Source organism: Heterodontus francisci, chromosome 28 (genome assembly GCF_036365525.1).
Source record: "Heterodontus francisci isolate sHetFra1 chromosome 28, sHetFra1.hap1, whole genome shotgun sequence".
NCBI lineage: Eukaryota > Metazoa > Chordata > Chondrichthyes > Heterodontiformes > Heterodontidae > Heterodontus > Heterodontus francisci.
This window is the reverse complement of record NC_090398.1, coordinates 25,167,988-25,185,245: the sequence shown is the minus strand read 5'-3', so window position 1 is coordinate 25,185,245 and position 17,258 is coordinate 25,167,988. Positions and strand designations below refer to the sequence as shown.

At 45.3% G+C, this 17,258-nt stretch overlaps 1 protein-coding gene across 14 annotated transcripts in view; it reads right to left on the bottom strand.

Moving 5' to 3' along the window:
• Positions 1–12,367: 12,367 nt before the first annotated feature.
• Positions 12,368–17,258, bottom strand: part of LOC137385143 (NACHT, LRR and PYD domains-containing protein 3-like) — a 167,706-nt gene continuing 162,815 nt past the window's right edge. For all 14 annotated transcript variants that reach the window (XM_068060031.1, XM_068060034.1, XM_068060035.1 and 11 more), the window contains one exon: positions 12,368–12,879. The gene's annotated coding sequence lies outside the window, so the exon portion shown is untranslated. The remainder of the gene's footprint in view (positions 12,880–17,258) is intronic.

Below are 17,258 nucleotides of genomic sequence, written 5' to 3'. Positions count from 1 at the left end.
TCCAAAATCTGTCTATATATCTGCTCCTCTACCTCCCGCTGGCTGTTGGGAGGTCTATAGAAAACCCCCAACATCGTGACTGCACCCGTCCTATTCCTGAGCTCAACCCATATTGCCTCGCTGCACGACCCCTCCGAGGTGTCCTCCCACAGTACAGCTGTGATATTCTCCTCAACAAGTAATGCAACTCCTCCACCCCTTTTACATCCCCCTCTATCCCGCCTGAAGCTTCTAAAGCCTGGAACATTTAGCTGCCAATCCTGTCCTTCCCTTAACCAAGTCTCTGTAATAGCAACAACATCATAGTTCCAAGTACGAATCCAAGCTCTAAGCGCATCTGCCTTACCTGTTATACTTCTTGCATTGAAACAAATACACTTCAGATCACCAGTCCCACTGTGCTCCGCAGCATCTCCCTGCCTGCTCTTCCTCTTACTCTTACTGGCCTTATTTACTAGTTCCCCCTAATTTATTTTTCTTGCTGTCCTACTGCTCTGGTTCCCACCCCCCTGCCACACCAGTTTTAACACTCCCGAGTAACGCTAGCAAACCTCGCAGCCAGGATATTTGTGCCCCTCCAGTTTAGATGCAACCAGTCCTTCTTGTACAGGTCCCATCTGTCCCTGAAGAGATCCCAAAGGTCCAGATATCTGAAACCCTCCCTTCTACACCAGCTGTTCAGCCACGTGTTCACCTGCACTGTCTTCCTACTTCTAGCCTCACTGGCAAATGGCACAGGGAGTAATCCCGAGATTACAACCCTAGAGATCCTGTCTTTTAACTTTCTTTTTAACTCCCTAAACTGCCCCTGCAGGACCTCATCACTCTTCCTGCCTATGTCATTGGTACCGATGTGTACCACAACGTCTTGCTGTTCACCCTCCCCTTCAGAATGCCCGCTGTCCGTTCTGAGACATCCTTGACCCTGGCACCAGGGAGGCAACATACCATCCTGGATTCTCTTTCACGTCCACAGAAGCGCCTATCTGTGCCCCTGACTATAGAGTCCCCTATAACTATTGCTCTTCTGCGCTTTGTCCCTCCCTGCTGTACAACAGTGCCAGCCGTGATGCCACTGCTCTGGCTGCTGCTGTTTTCCCCTGATAGGCCATCCCCCCAACAGTATCCAAAACGGTATACTCGTTAGAGAGGGGGATAGTCGCAGAGGATTCCTGCACTGACTGCCTGCCCCTTCTAGCGGTCACCCATCTGTCTGCCTGCACCTTGGGTGGAACCACTTCTCTAAAACTCCTGTCTTTGACGCTCTCTTCCACCTGCATGCTCCCAAGTGTATCCAGTTGCCGCTCCAACCGATCCATGCGGTCTGTGAGGAGCTGCAACTGGGTACACTTCCTGCAGATGTAGTCGTCAGGAACGATGGAAGCGTCACGGACCTCCCACATCTCACAGGTGAAGCACTTCACACCTCTAACTGACATTTCTAGCATTAATTAATAGAATTAATTTAAGATAAATAAATAAATACTTATTGAATCCTTATTAAATGGTTATAACTATATGGTCCCTTGTGCTAGATTCCTCCTATAAATATTAAATGCTAACTAAATACAGTAATCTCCTCCCTCTGGTTTAGTTACTGTACTTGTTAATTAGGGTTTTAATCAATTTTTATCAATGTTTTATTTTCAAATTCAGTAAAAAAAAATCCCTACCAGCCAATCAGGTCACAGCTTTCCTGTGACGTCACTTTCAGTTTTTTTTTACCAGAGGCAAGTTTTTTCTACTTACCGGTCCAGAACTCTGCCCTCCAAGTCTTCTCCCAGTCAGCTGTGATCTTTGGAAGCTCTGGGCTCCCCTCAATCTGAGGACAGGTAGGAAATGAAAGGAGCTCCAAGCTCCCTCCTTACCGAACTTTCTCACTTACCAAACTTTCACTGTCGCACTCTATTGCAACCCAAGTCAGTACTCCAGTGCAAACAAAGTCAGCACTGTTAAATGGCTCACTTTTCTACTGACTCACTCCAGCCCCCGAAAACTGGTTTAAACCAATTCTCTAATTAACAAGGTGCAGCTGCCAGCAGAGCCTGAATGAACCCTGTTTCAAGCTGGTCTAAAACTTACCTTCCCCATCCCTAACAGCAACTGTACAGTTGATCTGCTAAATAAAAGACAGATTAGATTTAAGATAAAATTAACCCTTAATTATTCTCACTTACCAAACTTCCACTGTAGCACTCTATTGCAACCAAAGTCAGCACTCCAGTGCAAAATCTGGTTTGGTTTGACTCTAATCTTGCTGCACACCAGGGAGTGGTCAGTGTCGCAGTCAGTACTGTGGAAGCTGTGTGTGATTTGAACGCAGTTTAAAGAGGCTCGCCTTGTGACGATGAGGTCCAGCTGCTGCCAATGACGTGATCTTGGGTGCCTCCAAGAAACCTGATAACAGGGTTTAGTGTGAAAGAACGAGTTGGTGATGCAGAGGTTCTGATAGGTACAGAACTCAAGCAGTCTCTGTTCATTATCGTTCATGCTTCCAATGCCATAGCGCCCAAGGAAGGAGGCCATGAGTCATGGTCGGCCCCAACCCTGGCATTAAAGGCCCTGAGCAGGAACAGGTGTTCGGTATTGGGGATGCTACTAATGATATTATGGAGTTCCTTGTAGAACTGGTCTTCAGCTTCAGGTGGGGAGCAGAGTGTTGAGAATCGATGCTGAGTAGGTGTACTGGACCTGAGGCAGTGAACAGTCGGATGGACAGTATGCGTTCCGAGCCATTTGAGGGTGGCTCTTACATGCTGAGCAAAGGGTTTCTGATGGCAAAGCCCACGCCATGCTGTGCTGGTTCTTCAGGATCCCAACCCTGCCAGAAGAAGGTGTAGTCTTGCTCTCTTAGAGATCCGCTCGCAGGGAGGCGTGTCTCCTAAAGTGCTGCAATGTGCACATTGAGTCTACTGAGCTCGTTGTTAATGATGGCGGTCTTCCGAGAATCGTTGGTTTGTGTAGGGTCTTCCGACAGGCCAGGACACATAGTTCTGATGCTCCAGCTTGCAAAACGAAGGGCTGGTACCTTCTTTCCCTTTTTTGTCATGCTGTTTGGTGCGGTGTTGCAGTCCACTTGTCGGGCAATGACCCTGATCTCCAAGACCCCATTGAAGCAGGTGGACTGTGATGGGACAGAACCTTACTGACCGAGGGCTGCCCGGTTTGAGGCGGGCAGTTACTGTCCAGTGAGATGCGGTGACCTCTCCCACCGACAAATGCAACCCATAGCGCCCAATCGCTACACCAATTGAGCTGGACTTATAACCCGTAACCTGCTGCCTTCCATGTTGTTTTGGTCACTGTGAGGCGATTATGGAGTGACCTCTCCATGGCGCATGCCTGGGCGGATGTATGGAGGTTGTGAGTTGCACACGCGTCAAAACCCCCCTCTTGGCCTTCCTGGTGGAGTCCAAAGGAATGCAGAGCACGACGTTTGGCACCAGTATGCCTGCAGGAACTGCTGGAAACATGCCAAAGGTGACATATGACTGCCTTCGGGGCTCTGCTCCGGATTTTCTGTTAGGGTTTAGTCCCTTAGCCTTGGTCCCTACCCGTTCCTATCCTGAGTGGCGTGAAACAGGGCTGTGTTCTCGCACCTACACTGTTTGGGATCTTCTTCTCACTGTTGCTCTCACATGCATTCAAATCTTCAGAAAAAGGAATTTTCCTCCACACAAGATCAGGTGGCAGGTTGTTCAACCTTGCCCATCTAAGAGCGAAGACCAAAGTATGGAAAGTCCTCTTTGCTGACGATGCTGCATGAACATCTCACACTGAAGAGTGTCTGCAGAGACTCATCGACAGGATTGCGGTTGCCTGCAACGAATTTGGCCTAACCATCAGCCTCAAGAAAATGAACATCATGGGACAGGACGTCAGAAATGCTGCATCCATCAATATCGGCGCCCACGCTCTGGAAGTGGTTCAAGAGTTCACCTGCCTCGGCTCAGCTATCACCAGTAACCTGTCTCTAGATGGAGAAATCGCTTGGGAAAGGCTTCCACTGCTATGTCCAGACTGGCCAAAAGAGTGTGGGAAAATGACGCACTGACACGGAACACAAAAATCCAAGTGTATCAAGCCTGTATCCTCAGTACCTTGCTCTATGGCAGTGAGGCCTGGACAACGTATGTCAGCCAAGAGCGACGTCCCAATTCATTCCATCTTCGCTGCCTCCAGAGAATCCTTGGCATCAGGTGGCAGGACCGTATCTCCAACACAGAAGTCCTCAAGGCGGCCAACATCCGCAGCATATACACGCTACTGAGCCAGTGGCATTTGAGAAGGCTTGGTCATGTGAGCCGCATGGAAGATGACAGGATCCCGAAGGACATATTGTACAGCGAGTTCGTCACTGGTATCAGACCCACCAGCCGTCCATGTCTCCGCCTTAAAGACGTCTGCAAATGCGACATGAAGTCCTGCGACATGAAGTCCTGTGACATTGATCACAAGTCGTGGGAGTCAGTTGCCAGCGATCGCTAGAGCTGGTGGGCAGCCATAAAGGCGGGCTAAAGTGTGGTGAGTCTAAGAGACTTAGCAGTTGGCAGGAAAAAAGACAGAACCGCAAGGGGAGAGCCAACTGTGTAACAACCCCAACAACCAATCTTATCTGTAACACCTGTGGAAGAGTCTGTCACTCTCGAATTGGTCTTTATAGCCACTCCAGGCGCTGCTTCACAAACCACTGACCACCTCCAGGCGCTTACCCATTGTCTCCCAAGACAAGGAGGCCAAAGAAAGTAAATTCCATGGATGTCTGGCCCTGCGTTTTAAATTTTGTAAATTTCTATCTTTAGGCCTCTGTTACCAATTCATAGCCATCGAGAACCGTAGTATTTATCTTAGTCGCGTGAGTGTTTATCGGAAAGAGATGAGTATATCTCCAAAGCTTTTCCAAAGGAAGTTCTCTGTAGGTGAATTGCCCAACACGATTTAGATTCAGATTCACGACATTTGTCTCAAATGTTGCAACGTGCATTTTCTACTCTTTCTTCAGTAAATTTAGGTACCAAGCTTATATTCTCTTCAGAATCAAAATTACGAGGAGATTCATCTGGCTAAACCTCAACTTTTCACCCCTGATACACTCCCACGGGAATTGAACTTTTCCATTTTCATTTTGTGGTCTAATGCCAATTTTCACATTCCTTGTTCTCTCTTTTTTTTCTTCTCTTCACTATCCAGTTTTTGCTCTCCAGTCCGATTTCATTTTTTTCTTATTTAAAATTTTCTTTGTTTTTTCCTTTCTTTTTCCCTTTCTTTTCATTCTTCTTTGTCTTTCTTCTCTTGCACTTTTCAATCTCAGCTTCGCTTGATCCTTTCAATATCAACTTCTCCACTTCAATATTTGCTAATTCCACTTGAATACTCGTGGAAATAGCCTCTTCTTTCAGTAAATTCAGACAAGAAACCAATTCTTGGATTATGTCTGCTTTCTTAACCAATGGTCTTATGCGAACCTCTGTATATTCTGATACAGCGGCCAAACATACCATTTCAACTGCTGTGATATATTGAGAGTTAGTTCTTCTCTCATAACAAATTCTTGTACATTGATGATACTCATGTTGTTTCCCATGAACCCAGCTGAAGTAAATGTGGAATTTTGTTTGCTTAAATTCTGGAAGGTTCCAGTAAAATTGTTTCACAGAGTAATTTCCTTTTATCCCCGACGAGCCAGCAATTTTGTTATGACCCCAATAGAGATTACCAAACAGAATTTGCAATATTTCTCTTTTAAATCTTTTACTTTAGCAATCAAACCAAAATCAGAATAAATTAAACATGCATCAACAGAAAGATCACAATCAGTCTATGTATTGCAAGTTACACAGTGACTATCAATTATAAAAGAGATGGATTCCACGAATTCACTGTGCACATATGGCACCAATTGTGAGCCACACATTTCTTCACGACTCTAAAGTTCCTCAGGTAGATTTTCTGCTCCTTTATTCAAGGATTTAGCCACTTTTTTTCTGATAGCAGTTCCTTCTCACTCCAAACTGCATAGGTGTAGTCTTCGCCATGAGGCACGCTTCTGCAGAAGCTCCTCAGCTCTGCTCACGACAGTCTTGATGGCGTGGAGGTACCAATCTTCCCTTTGTCTGACTCCTTCTGGAACAACCTGCACTCTTTATGACTGGGTCTGGTTACCTGGCTGCTTAATTTAACAAAAACAGCTCCTGGATTCAGCCTTCACTTTGTGCTGCTTGTCGGCCCTTAACACTTGCCTCATCTGCCTGATCTGGGGAGGACCTGGTATCCTTCTCTCTGGTTATAAACAGTGTCAGTTTCTCTGGAAACCAAATGTTGCTTTCTGCTTCTGTTTCCATTTTTAGTTTCTGTTTTTTTTTTCTCAGGTTTTTTAGGTTCCATTTCTGATTCAATCTTAGTTATCCTTTTGTTAAGTGCCTGTCTAAAAATAAACGAGCCTTGCAACCACAGATTGCATCACAACAGTCTTAATGACGGCACGATTATGTCGTTGGAAGCCTATCTCGGTGTTAAATATGCCACCAAGTTTACAAACAGTCTGTTTCAGCCGTAGACAGTTCTCAGGGAGAGAAATGGGTTGGATGTTTTCCTGGAGGTCCAAGATCCTGCCATTGGGATCAAGAGCATGTGCCACTAGCACAAGCACTCATAACTCGATCCTCGAATGCAACATAAGCTCGCTCCAGCTGGCCAATTAAATGACGGCAGGCGGGCACGCGGGTGGACCATCCCCAGAATGGAGCATGCAGTCAGGCGACGACTGTGGAGTTCAGTGACAGAGGATCCTATGCTACTGCATGACCGGAGGATCAACGTATCCTGTACTATTGCACATGTAGATGGTCAAAATTTTCTGTGTTATTGGTCAGAGAACCTGCACTCAGATTGCACTCAGCTATTTGGAATGTAAATTGTCAGTGTAACCTGGAGCACTGGACCTGTCTGTGTTCAGTGCACTTTCCAACTTTCAGAAGTTCAAAGCAGCCACATTTATTGAGAAAGAGTAACTGTATCTATTGGTCTGCACAGAATGTCAGCGTAGTCTGGGCCATTGGACTATGCAGTCGATCAGATTATCCAGGTCTACAGAGCCTGTAGAGGAACAGCTGGCTGGGGCTATTACATAGTCAGTTTATCCTGCCCTATAGAGCCAGAGGCAGTTAAGGGTACCTTCGGCCATTGTGTTATACAGATTCCCAAGTACCTTAGGATACAATGAGGATCAATATATTTGGGCTATTTTGCCTGGCCTTTGCTGAGGGCAAGCGTTCATTTCGTTAATATGCCTGCAGAGGTCCAGAGTACCTGGGGCTATAGAATTTGTAGATGGTATGAGTACGGTGGTGGTATTGAACCTGCAAATCATCAGGCTACCTTGTGCTTTGCGGTGGATCTCAATATGCTGGGCTATTGGGCCTACAGAGGACTACAGCTTTCGGGGCTATAAAAAAATATGAGTAACATGAACTATTGTTGCGGTTGACATTCAAAGTGCCCTTCAAAATTGATACTGTAGTTGGTCAGAATAACCTGAGCTATTGAACTATGCAGTGAGTGAGACTACCCTGGGCAATTGAGCCTGTGGTTCCTCAGAAGGCATGAGCAGTTGGGCGAGGAGTGACACACATTACCCCTGGTTATTCGACCTGAAGAGCATCATGCAGCCCATCGTGCATCAGAGAACCCTGGACTAATTGGACTTCAAACATTAAGATTGCCCTTGGCTATTCGATCTGCACTAGGTCAGTGTAACTTGGGTTATACAGAGTGCCAGAGTACCCTGAATTATTGGGCCTTAAGAAGGCCAGAGAACAATGGGTTCTTGAGGAGAGTATCTAAGTTCCCTGGCCTGTTGCAGTCCAACAGCACCTGAATACCCTGGGCCATTGGGCCATCAGGGGTCCAGAATTCCCCATTGCTATAAGACCAGTAGGAGGAAGAGTATTTTGTGCTGTGCAGAAGCTTAGAGTTCACTGCGACATTTGGCCCGTAAATGATCAGTGTACCTTAGGAGTTGAACATGTCCAGAGTAGTCTGGGCTATACAGGAGGGAGGGTGTCCCTGGGCTATTGAGATATGTAGAGGGCAAGGACACAATGAATGATAGTGCCTACAGAAGCACAGTTACACTGCATGATTGGCCATGTAGATGGCCACATTATCCTGCACTATAGTGCCTTTGGAGTATAGGAGTCTTGTCCACAATAGAGCAATGCTGATCATCAGAGAACATTTCGCTATCCAGTTGGTCAAAATCTTTGGGCTCTTGTACCCATTGTAGTTAAGAGTTCTCTGTGCTGGAGAGGGTAGAAACATCCTGGTATAACGTAGTGCAGAGTATCCTGGGTCTGTTGGGCCTGTCGATGAATTGAGAACCCTGGCCTACTGGGCAGGTAGAGGGTCAGAAGACGCTGCACTATAGTACCTGTCAAGGGTTAAGTTACTGTGAGCATTTGGAGATGAAGATTCCCACTTCACGCTCGGCTATGCACTGGGTCAGAGGAATCCGGGCTTTATATGGCCTGCAAAGGGTTAGAATACACAGGCTATTTTGAGGATCCTGGATAACGGCAATTCCAAACCCAGTCCTGTCGATCCTGCAAAGTCCTCCTTACGAACATCTGGGGCTTGTGCCAAAGTTGGGAGAACTGTCCCAAAGGCTAGTCAAGCAACAACCTGACATAGTCATACTCACCAAAACATACTTTACAGACAATGTCCAGGCACTGCCATGACCATCCCCGGGCATGTCCTGTGCCATTAGAAGGACAGACACAGCAGAGGTGGCGGCACAGTGGTATGCAGTCGGGAGGGCATTGCCCTGGGAGTCCTCAACATCGACTCCAGACCCTATTAATTCTCATGGCATCAGGTCAAACATGGGCGAGGAAACCTCCTGCTGATTACCACCCACCGCCCTCCCTCAGCTGATGAATTAGTAGTACTCCATGTTGAACAGCACTTGGAGGAAGCAATGAGGGTGGCGAGGGTACACAATGTACACTAGGTGGGAGACATTAATGTCCATCACCAAGAAAGGCTCGGTGGCACAACTACTAACTGATCTGGCCTAAAGGATATAGCTGTTGACTGGGTCTGCTTCAGGCGGTGAGAGAACCAACAAGAGGGAAACACATACTTGACCTTGTCCTCACCAATCTGCCTGGTGCAGATGCATCAGTCCATGAAAATATTGGTCGGAGTTATCACTGCACAGTCCTTGTGGATACAAAGTCCCATCTTCACATTAAGGATACCTTCCATCGTGTTTTGTGGCACCACCACTGTGATAAATGGGATATATTTCGAACAGATCTAGCAATGCAAAACTGGACATCCATGAGGCACGGTGAGCCATCAGTAGCAGCAGAATTGTACTCAACCACAATCTGTAACCTCATATCCTCCACACTACCATTAGCATCAAGGCGGGAGACCATCCCTGGTTCAATGAAGAGTGCAGGGAAGCATGCAAGGAGTAGCACCAAGCATACCTCAAACTGAGTTGTCAACCTGGTGAAGCTGCAATACAGGACTACACACTTGCCAAGCTGCATAAGCAGCATGCGATAGGCACAGCTAAGCAATCCCATAACCAATGGATCAGATCTAAGCTCTGCAGTCCTGCCGCATCCAGTCGTGAATGGTGGTGGACAATTAAACAACTAACTGGAAGATGTGCCTCCACAAATATGCCCATCCTCAATGATGGGGGAATCCAGCACATCAGTGTGAAAGACAAAGTTGAAGCATTTGCAACAATATTCAGCCAGTAGTGCAGAGTTGATGACCTATCTCGGCTTCCTCCTGAAGTCCCCAGCATCACAGATGCCAGTCCACAGCCAATTTGATTCACTCTGTGTGATATTAAGAAACGACAGAAGGCAGTGAATACAGCAAAGTATCTGGACCCTGATAACATTCCGACAATAGTACTGAATATTTTCGCTCCAAAACTAGCTATGCCCCTATTCAAGCTGTTCCAGTACAGCGACAACACTGGTATCTACCTGGGAATGTGGAAAATTGCCCTGGTATGTCCTGTCCACAAAAAGCAGGACAAGACCAACCCGACCAATTACCACCCCATCAGCCTACTCTCGATCATCAGTAAAGTCATGGAAGGTGTCGTCAACAGTGCTACTAAGTGGCATTTGCTCAGCAATAACCTGTTCAGTGACGCTTCGTTTGGGTTCCGCCAGGGCCACTCAGCTCCTGACCTCATTACAGCCTTGGCCCAAACATGGACAAAAGAGCTGAAATCAAGAGGGGAGGTGAGAGTGACTGTCCTTGACATCAAGGCAGCATTTGGCTGAGTATGGCTTCAATGTGCCCTAGCAAAACTGGAGTGAATGGGAATCGGGGAATACTCTCTGCTGACTGGAGAGTATAAAGGAAGATGGTTGTGTTTGTTGGAGGTCAGTCATCTCATCTCCAGGACATCACTGCAGGAGTTCCTCAGGGTAGTGTCCTAGGCCCAACCATCTTCAACTGCTTCATCAATGACCTTCCTTCAATCATAAAATCATGAGTTGGGATGTTTTCTGATGATTGCACAATGTTCAGCACTATTTGCGACTCCTCAGATACTGAGGCAGACCGTGTAGAAATGCAGCAAGACCTGGACAATATCCACACTTGGGTTAAAAACAAGAAATGCTGGAAATACTCAGCAGGTCTTGCAGCATCTGTGCAGAGAGAAGCAGAGTTAACGTTTCGGGTCAGTGACTCTACTTCAGAACTGATCCGAAACGTTAGCTCTGCTTCTCTCTCCACAGATGCTGCAAGACCTGCTGAGTATTTCCAGCATTTCTTGTTTTTATTTCAGATTTCCAGCATCCACAGTAGTTTGCTTTTATTCCACACTTGGGTTGTTTAGTACCAAGTAATATTTGCGCCACAGAAGTGCCAGGCAATGACCATCGCCAACAAGAGAGGATATAACCTTCTCCTCTTGACATTCAATGCCACCACGATAGCTGAATCCCGAATCAACATTCTGCCGGTTACCATTCACCAGAAACTGAATTGGAGTAGTCATATAAATAGCGTGGCTGCAAGAGCAGGTCAGAGGCAGCAAGGAATCCTGCGGTGAATAACGCACCTCCTGACTCCCCAAAGCCTGTCCACCATCTACAAGGCACATGCCAGGAGTGTGATGGAATACTGCTTGCTTGCCTGGATGTGTGGAGCTCCAACAACACTCAGGAAGCTCAACATCATCCAGGACAAAGCTTCCTGCTTGTTTGGCAATCCATCCAAAAGCATTCACTACCTCCACCATCGAAGCACAGTGGCAGCAATGTGTACCATCGACAATATGCACTGCAGCAATGCACCAAGGCTCCTTCGACAGCACCTTCCAAACCCGCGACCTCTACCACCTAAAAGGACAAGGTCAGCAGCTGCATGGCAATACCGCCACCTGCAAGTTCTCCTCCAAGCCACACACCATCCTGTCTTGGAACTATATCACCGTCCCTTCACTGTCGCTTTGTCAAAATCCTGGAATTCCCTTCCTAACATTACTGTTAGTGCACCATCAGTTCCGAAGATGGGTCACTGACCCGAAACGTTAACTCTGCTTCTCTTTCCACAGATGCTGCCAGACCTGCTGAGTGATTCCAGCATTTCTTTTTCTTGTTTCAGATTTCCAGCATCCGCAGTATTTTGCTTTTATGTTAGTGCACCTACCTGACATGGACTGCAGCGGTTCAAGAAAGCAGCTCAACACCACCTTTTCAAGGGCAATTCAGGTTGCAAAATAATGCTGGCCTTGCCAGCGACTCACATATCCCATGAATGAATAATAATAATTTTAAAAATGCGATATACAGAGAACCTCACTTCACTTGTTACTAGGGCTGTCGTTTGTTCAGGTATTTTGACTATGGGGCCAGTCGCATCTCTGTAAATTGCAATTTTGTGCCTGGAAATGTTCCATGCTCCCTGTAATGGGTGATGTACTGGAATGTTCAACCATCAGCGTACTCTGAGCTGCCGGGTATGCAAAGTAACATAAAACACTGGGTTATTGAGCCTTTGAAGTGTTAGAATATCTTGGGATATACAAATGGTCAGCCTACCTGTGGATACGCAGAGGGGCTGAACACTAGAGGCTATTGGGCATATAGAAGGTCAGTATACGTTTAAAGAACACCTTTAAAAGCTAAGGAATCGATAGAGTGTCATAGTACTCGAAATTATTGGACCCGCACAGGCTTGGAAGACTGCAGAAAGCAAATTGCCATAGTATCCCGAGCTGCTGGGTTTAGAGACGTTGACGTGTAGAGAAGTCTGCCGAGGTCACAACATGTATTTAAACTGTCCCACTTACTCTCCCAGAATAAACACTCCAACCCGGTTTCTTTGATCAAGAACAAAATTATTAATTTATTATAAATCAATTCTTACCCAATAACGAAGTAGAACATGCACACACATTAAAGTATTAAAGCCCTTATTTATCCTAGCCCTTACAGACACACATACACACTGGTTAACTGGGAAAACAATATAAAGCATGATTGTTGATAGCTGTTACAAAGAAATAGAGGGACTTCAAAAAAAAAAACACAGGCTGAAAAGAGGTATGGAAAGATGTCCTTTGTTTTGTTTAGGCGACCCAATTGTGTCTAGATGGCTGTCAATAGGATCTTCTTAGAACCGTTCTTCCCAGGTGATGTTGATGATCAGTTTAGGTTGGCTTTCCAAGAGATGCAGCTACGGAAGGCTCTAATAACTTTTACAGCAGGTGCAGCAACAACGTTTTCGTTCCCACACATTCGATGCAGGGTTTCTTCAAATGCAGGGGGAAATTGGAAGCACACTTGATGCAGGATTGCTTCTCAAGAGGAAGAGGTGAGCTGTCTTCTCCTGGCAGGTAAAGAAGCAACTGTATTTTTTAACAGTTCAAATTAAAATAACACTTTTTTTCCAGAAAGCAAGCCTCCTGACAACCAGAATCTTGGCTTCTCAATGTTTTGTAAACAGCTGTCCAAGTCTATAGCGACTCCTTCTGTTTTACTCTATTTGAAAATTGTATTCCAGTCACTGGTTATCACTCAAACTCAGTCCAAACCTTCTGATGAAATCCTTTAAAAATATAACACCCAAAGTCCCAGCATCTATGGAACACTTTTCAGTTTTACAACACAAATTCTTAAAATTTAACAAATGTAAATGAGAAATTTAACAAATGTAAACGAGAAAAAAATTGTTTAACACCTGTAATATTCAGAATCCCTCTAGACGTTGTGTAATTAAATTAGTAGACACGTTTATTTTAGTCTCCATTGAAACCACCGTCCTTTTTAATATTATGTTAAATAATTCTTAACTGGAATGATTTTATAATGTATTGGAAGTCTTATATCTGTCCCATCTACATTGTAATTTCTGATCTCCACAGTTGAAAATTAATTTTGTCCTTTGAATAATGCCGGTGAAACAGAGCTTCAAGTTTAATTTACCAGCTCCTTCAGAGAAATTCCACGGCATCAGTGAACTCAATATCTCTACAAGCCAAATTATCAATAACTTTGTTACTGTGTACCAAAGTAATAGCAAATCACAAGATTATTGAAATAATAAACACTGAAAGCATGCCTATATAATTGGAACTGAATTAGACCAGGGAAGTCCTGGGAATATCTCCGCAATAGAATAATATAATCATAGAATGGTTACAGCACTGAAGGAGGGAGTTCGACTCATTCTGTCCATGCCAGTTATCTGTAAGAGCAACGCAGATACCACCACCAGCCTGACCCCAACTCCACCACCCTGCCGTGATAAATTATCCCCACAGCCCTCTGTTCAGGTACATATCCAATTCCCTTTTGAAAACCACGATTGAATGTGTCTCCACCACACTCTCAGCAAGTGAATTCCAGAGCCTGGCCATTCCCTGCACAAAAAAACGTTTTACCTCATGTTCCTGTTGGTTAAGTTGCTGATGACCTTAAATCACCTAAAACATGGGAATAGTTTCTCTCTACTTCAAGACTCCCCATGGTTGTGAACACTTCTATTAAATCATCTCTCAAGCTTCTTTTCTTCTTTAATCACTTGTTCTAAAATAGAAGGAATTCACTTCCTTCCTAAAGTGAGGAGTCAAGATTTGGGTATAATGCTCCCAATTAGGTCGAAAGGAATTTGATGAAGGTTTATCATACCTTCCTTGTTTTGTGCTCTATACCTCAATTCATAATTGTTCATGCATGTAATTTTAACCACCTTCTCAAACTGCTTTCCCAACTTTAACGATTTGTACACCTCTGCCAACAGGTGTTATTGATTCTGTACCCACTATATAATTGTTACCTTTATTTTATATTTCCTGACCTCGATCGTCGTTCCAAAATGTACCAATTCACACTTCTGTGCATATTTTTCATTTCCATCAATTCCACCAGCCTTTCTATGTCCTCCTGAAGCCTATCATCACCATTACCACTGTTCACAACACTTCTAAGCTGTGTGTTATCCACATATTCTGAAATTGTGCCCTTCATTTCGAGGTCATTACTGTGTATCAAAAAAGGCAGTTATCTCAGTACTGACACCTGGAAAACAACAGTAGATGCACACCTGCTGAAACCTTCACTATTATTCTATTTCTAGTCACTCAGCAAATTTCATATCTAAGGTGCCACTTTCCCTTTTATTCCATGGACTTCGAATTTGCTGCCATGTCTAATATGAAACACTTTATCAAACGACTTTTGGAAGTCAATATACGCCAGATCAGCAGCAGTGCCTCTCACCAACCCATGTTGTTACCACATCAAACAAAAAACTCAATCAAGTTAGTTAAATTAGATTTTTGTTTCACGTACCGATGCTGGCTTTCATCAATTGTCCAAATAACGTTAATTTAGTCCCGATTAACGTTTCAAACAGCTTTCACACCACCACGTTTAACCTGAGCGACCTGAAGTTCCCGTGTATATCCTTATACTTATTTTTGATCAATAGTGTATCAGTTGCGATTACCCAGTGCTCTGGACCAACCTCAATATCAACGGAGGATTACAAAAATATGGCCATTAACTCTCCCAGTTTCCATCCTTACTTCCCTTAGCATCCTCGAATGCATCTCATACTGTCCTGGTGATTTATCATCTTCATCTTCAGCCAGGTTTTCAAACACATCCTGTTTATTAATTTTCGCCCATCCACTTCTCGACTACTGAATATTTTACTGTGACATTCGCAGAATCTACCTTGGTAAAGGCAGAAAAAGATTGGAGGAGGTCATGTCAGGAGCAACACCAGGCAGACCTAAAAATGAAATGCCATCCTATTGAAGTTCCAACACAGGAGGATTGCATGCCAAACAGCAGAAGCAGCATGCAATAGGCAGGGCTAACAATCCCACAACGAACGGATCAGATCTAAGTTCTGCAGTCCTGCCACATCCAGCTGTCAATGATGGTGCACAATTAAACAACTGATAGCATGAGGAGGCTCCACAAATATCGCCATCCTCAAAGACAGAGGAGCTCAGCCCAACAGTGCAAAAGACAAAGCTGAAGTATTTACATAGACCTTCAGCCAGACGTGGCGATGGATGATGCACCTCTGCTCCCTCCTGAGTCCCCAGCATCACAGATGCCTCTCTTCAGCCAATCCTATTCACTCCACGTGACATCAAGAAGCGGCTGAAGGCATAGGATACTGCAAAGGCTATAGGACCTGACAAATGCCCGACAATAATAATGAATACTTGTGCTGCAGGACTAACCACGCCAAAAATCAAGCTCTTCCAGTGCAGCGACAACACTGGCATCAACCTGGCAATGTGTAAAATTTCGCAGGTATTTCCTGTGCAAAAAAAGTTCTAACCAGGCTAAATACTGACCAAATGTTCTACTCCCAATCATCAGCAAAGGGATGGAAGGTGTCTTGTCAGTGCTATCAAGGGGCACTTACTCACCAATAACCTGCTCATGCTCAGTTTGTGTTCCGTCAGGGCCACGCTGTTTCCGACGTCATTACAGCCTTGGTCCAAACGCGGACAAAATAGCTGAACTCCAGAGGTGAGATGAGAGTGATTGTGCTTGACATCAAGGCAGCATTTGACTGAGTTTGGTATCATAGAATGCTAGCGAAACTGGAGTCAGTGGGAATTGGGCGGGGGGCGCGAAGGGGGTGGGTGGGTTGCTGTCCGCTGGTTTGAGTCATGCCCAGCACAAAGGAAGATGGTTGTGGTTGTTTGAGGTGAATCGTCTCAATCCCAGGAAATCACTGCAGCAGTGGCTCAGGGTGATGTCCTCGGTCCAACCTTCTTCATCTGCTTCATCAATGATCTTCCCTTCATCATAAGATCGGAAGTGGGGATGTTCGCTGATGATTGCGCAATGTTCAGTACCATTCGCGACTGCGAAGATACTAAAGCATCCCGTGTCCATATGCAGAAAGACCTGGATAATATCCAGGCTTCAGCTGATAAGTGGCAAGCGGCACTGGCGCCACACATGTGCCAGGCAATAACCATCAGAAATAAGCGAGTGTCGAACCATCTCCCCTTAATATTCAATTGCATTTCCATCGCTGAAACTCCACTATCAACATCCTGGGGTCACTATTGACGAGAAACTGAACTGGACCAGCCAGATAAATTCTGTACCTGCAAGAGCAGACCAGAGGCTTGGAATCCTGCGGTGACTAATTCACCTAATGTCTGCCCAATGCCTGCCATCATCTACAAGGCACAAGTCAGGACTTTGATGGAATGCTCTCCTCATGCCTGGATGGGTGCATCTCCAACAACACTAAAGAAATGCAACATAATCCCAGACAAAGCCCCGCTTGATTGGCAACCCATTCACCTCCTTCAAAGTGTACTCCCTCCATCACTGACGCACAGTGGCAGCAGTGTGTATTATCTACAAGATGCACTGCAGAAACTTATCGGGATTCCTTTGACAGCGCCATCCAAACCCATGACCTCTAAAACCTAGAAGGACAAGGGCAGCAGATGGATGGGAACATCATCACCTGCAAGTTCCCCTCCAAGCCACACACCGTCCTGACTTGGAACTCTATCGCCATTCCTTCTTTGTCACTGGGCCGAAATCATGGAGCAGCACTTTTGGTATACCTACACCCCCAAGAATGCAGCAGTTCAAGAGGCAGCTCACCACCACCTTCTCAAAGGCAAGTTTGATGGGAAATAAATGCTGACCTAGCCAATGGCGCCCACATTCCCGAACAAATAAAACAAATAAAAACATATACTCATTTCGTAC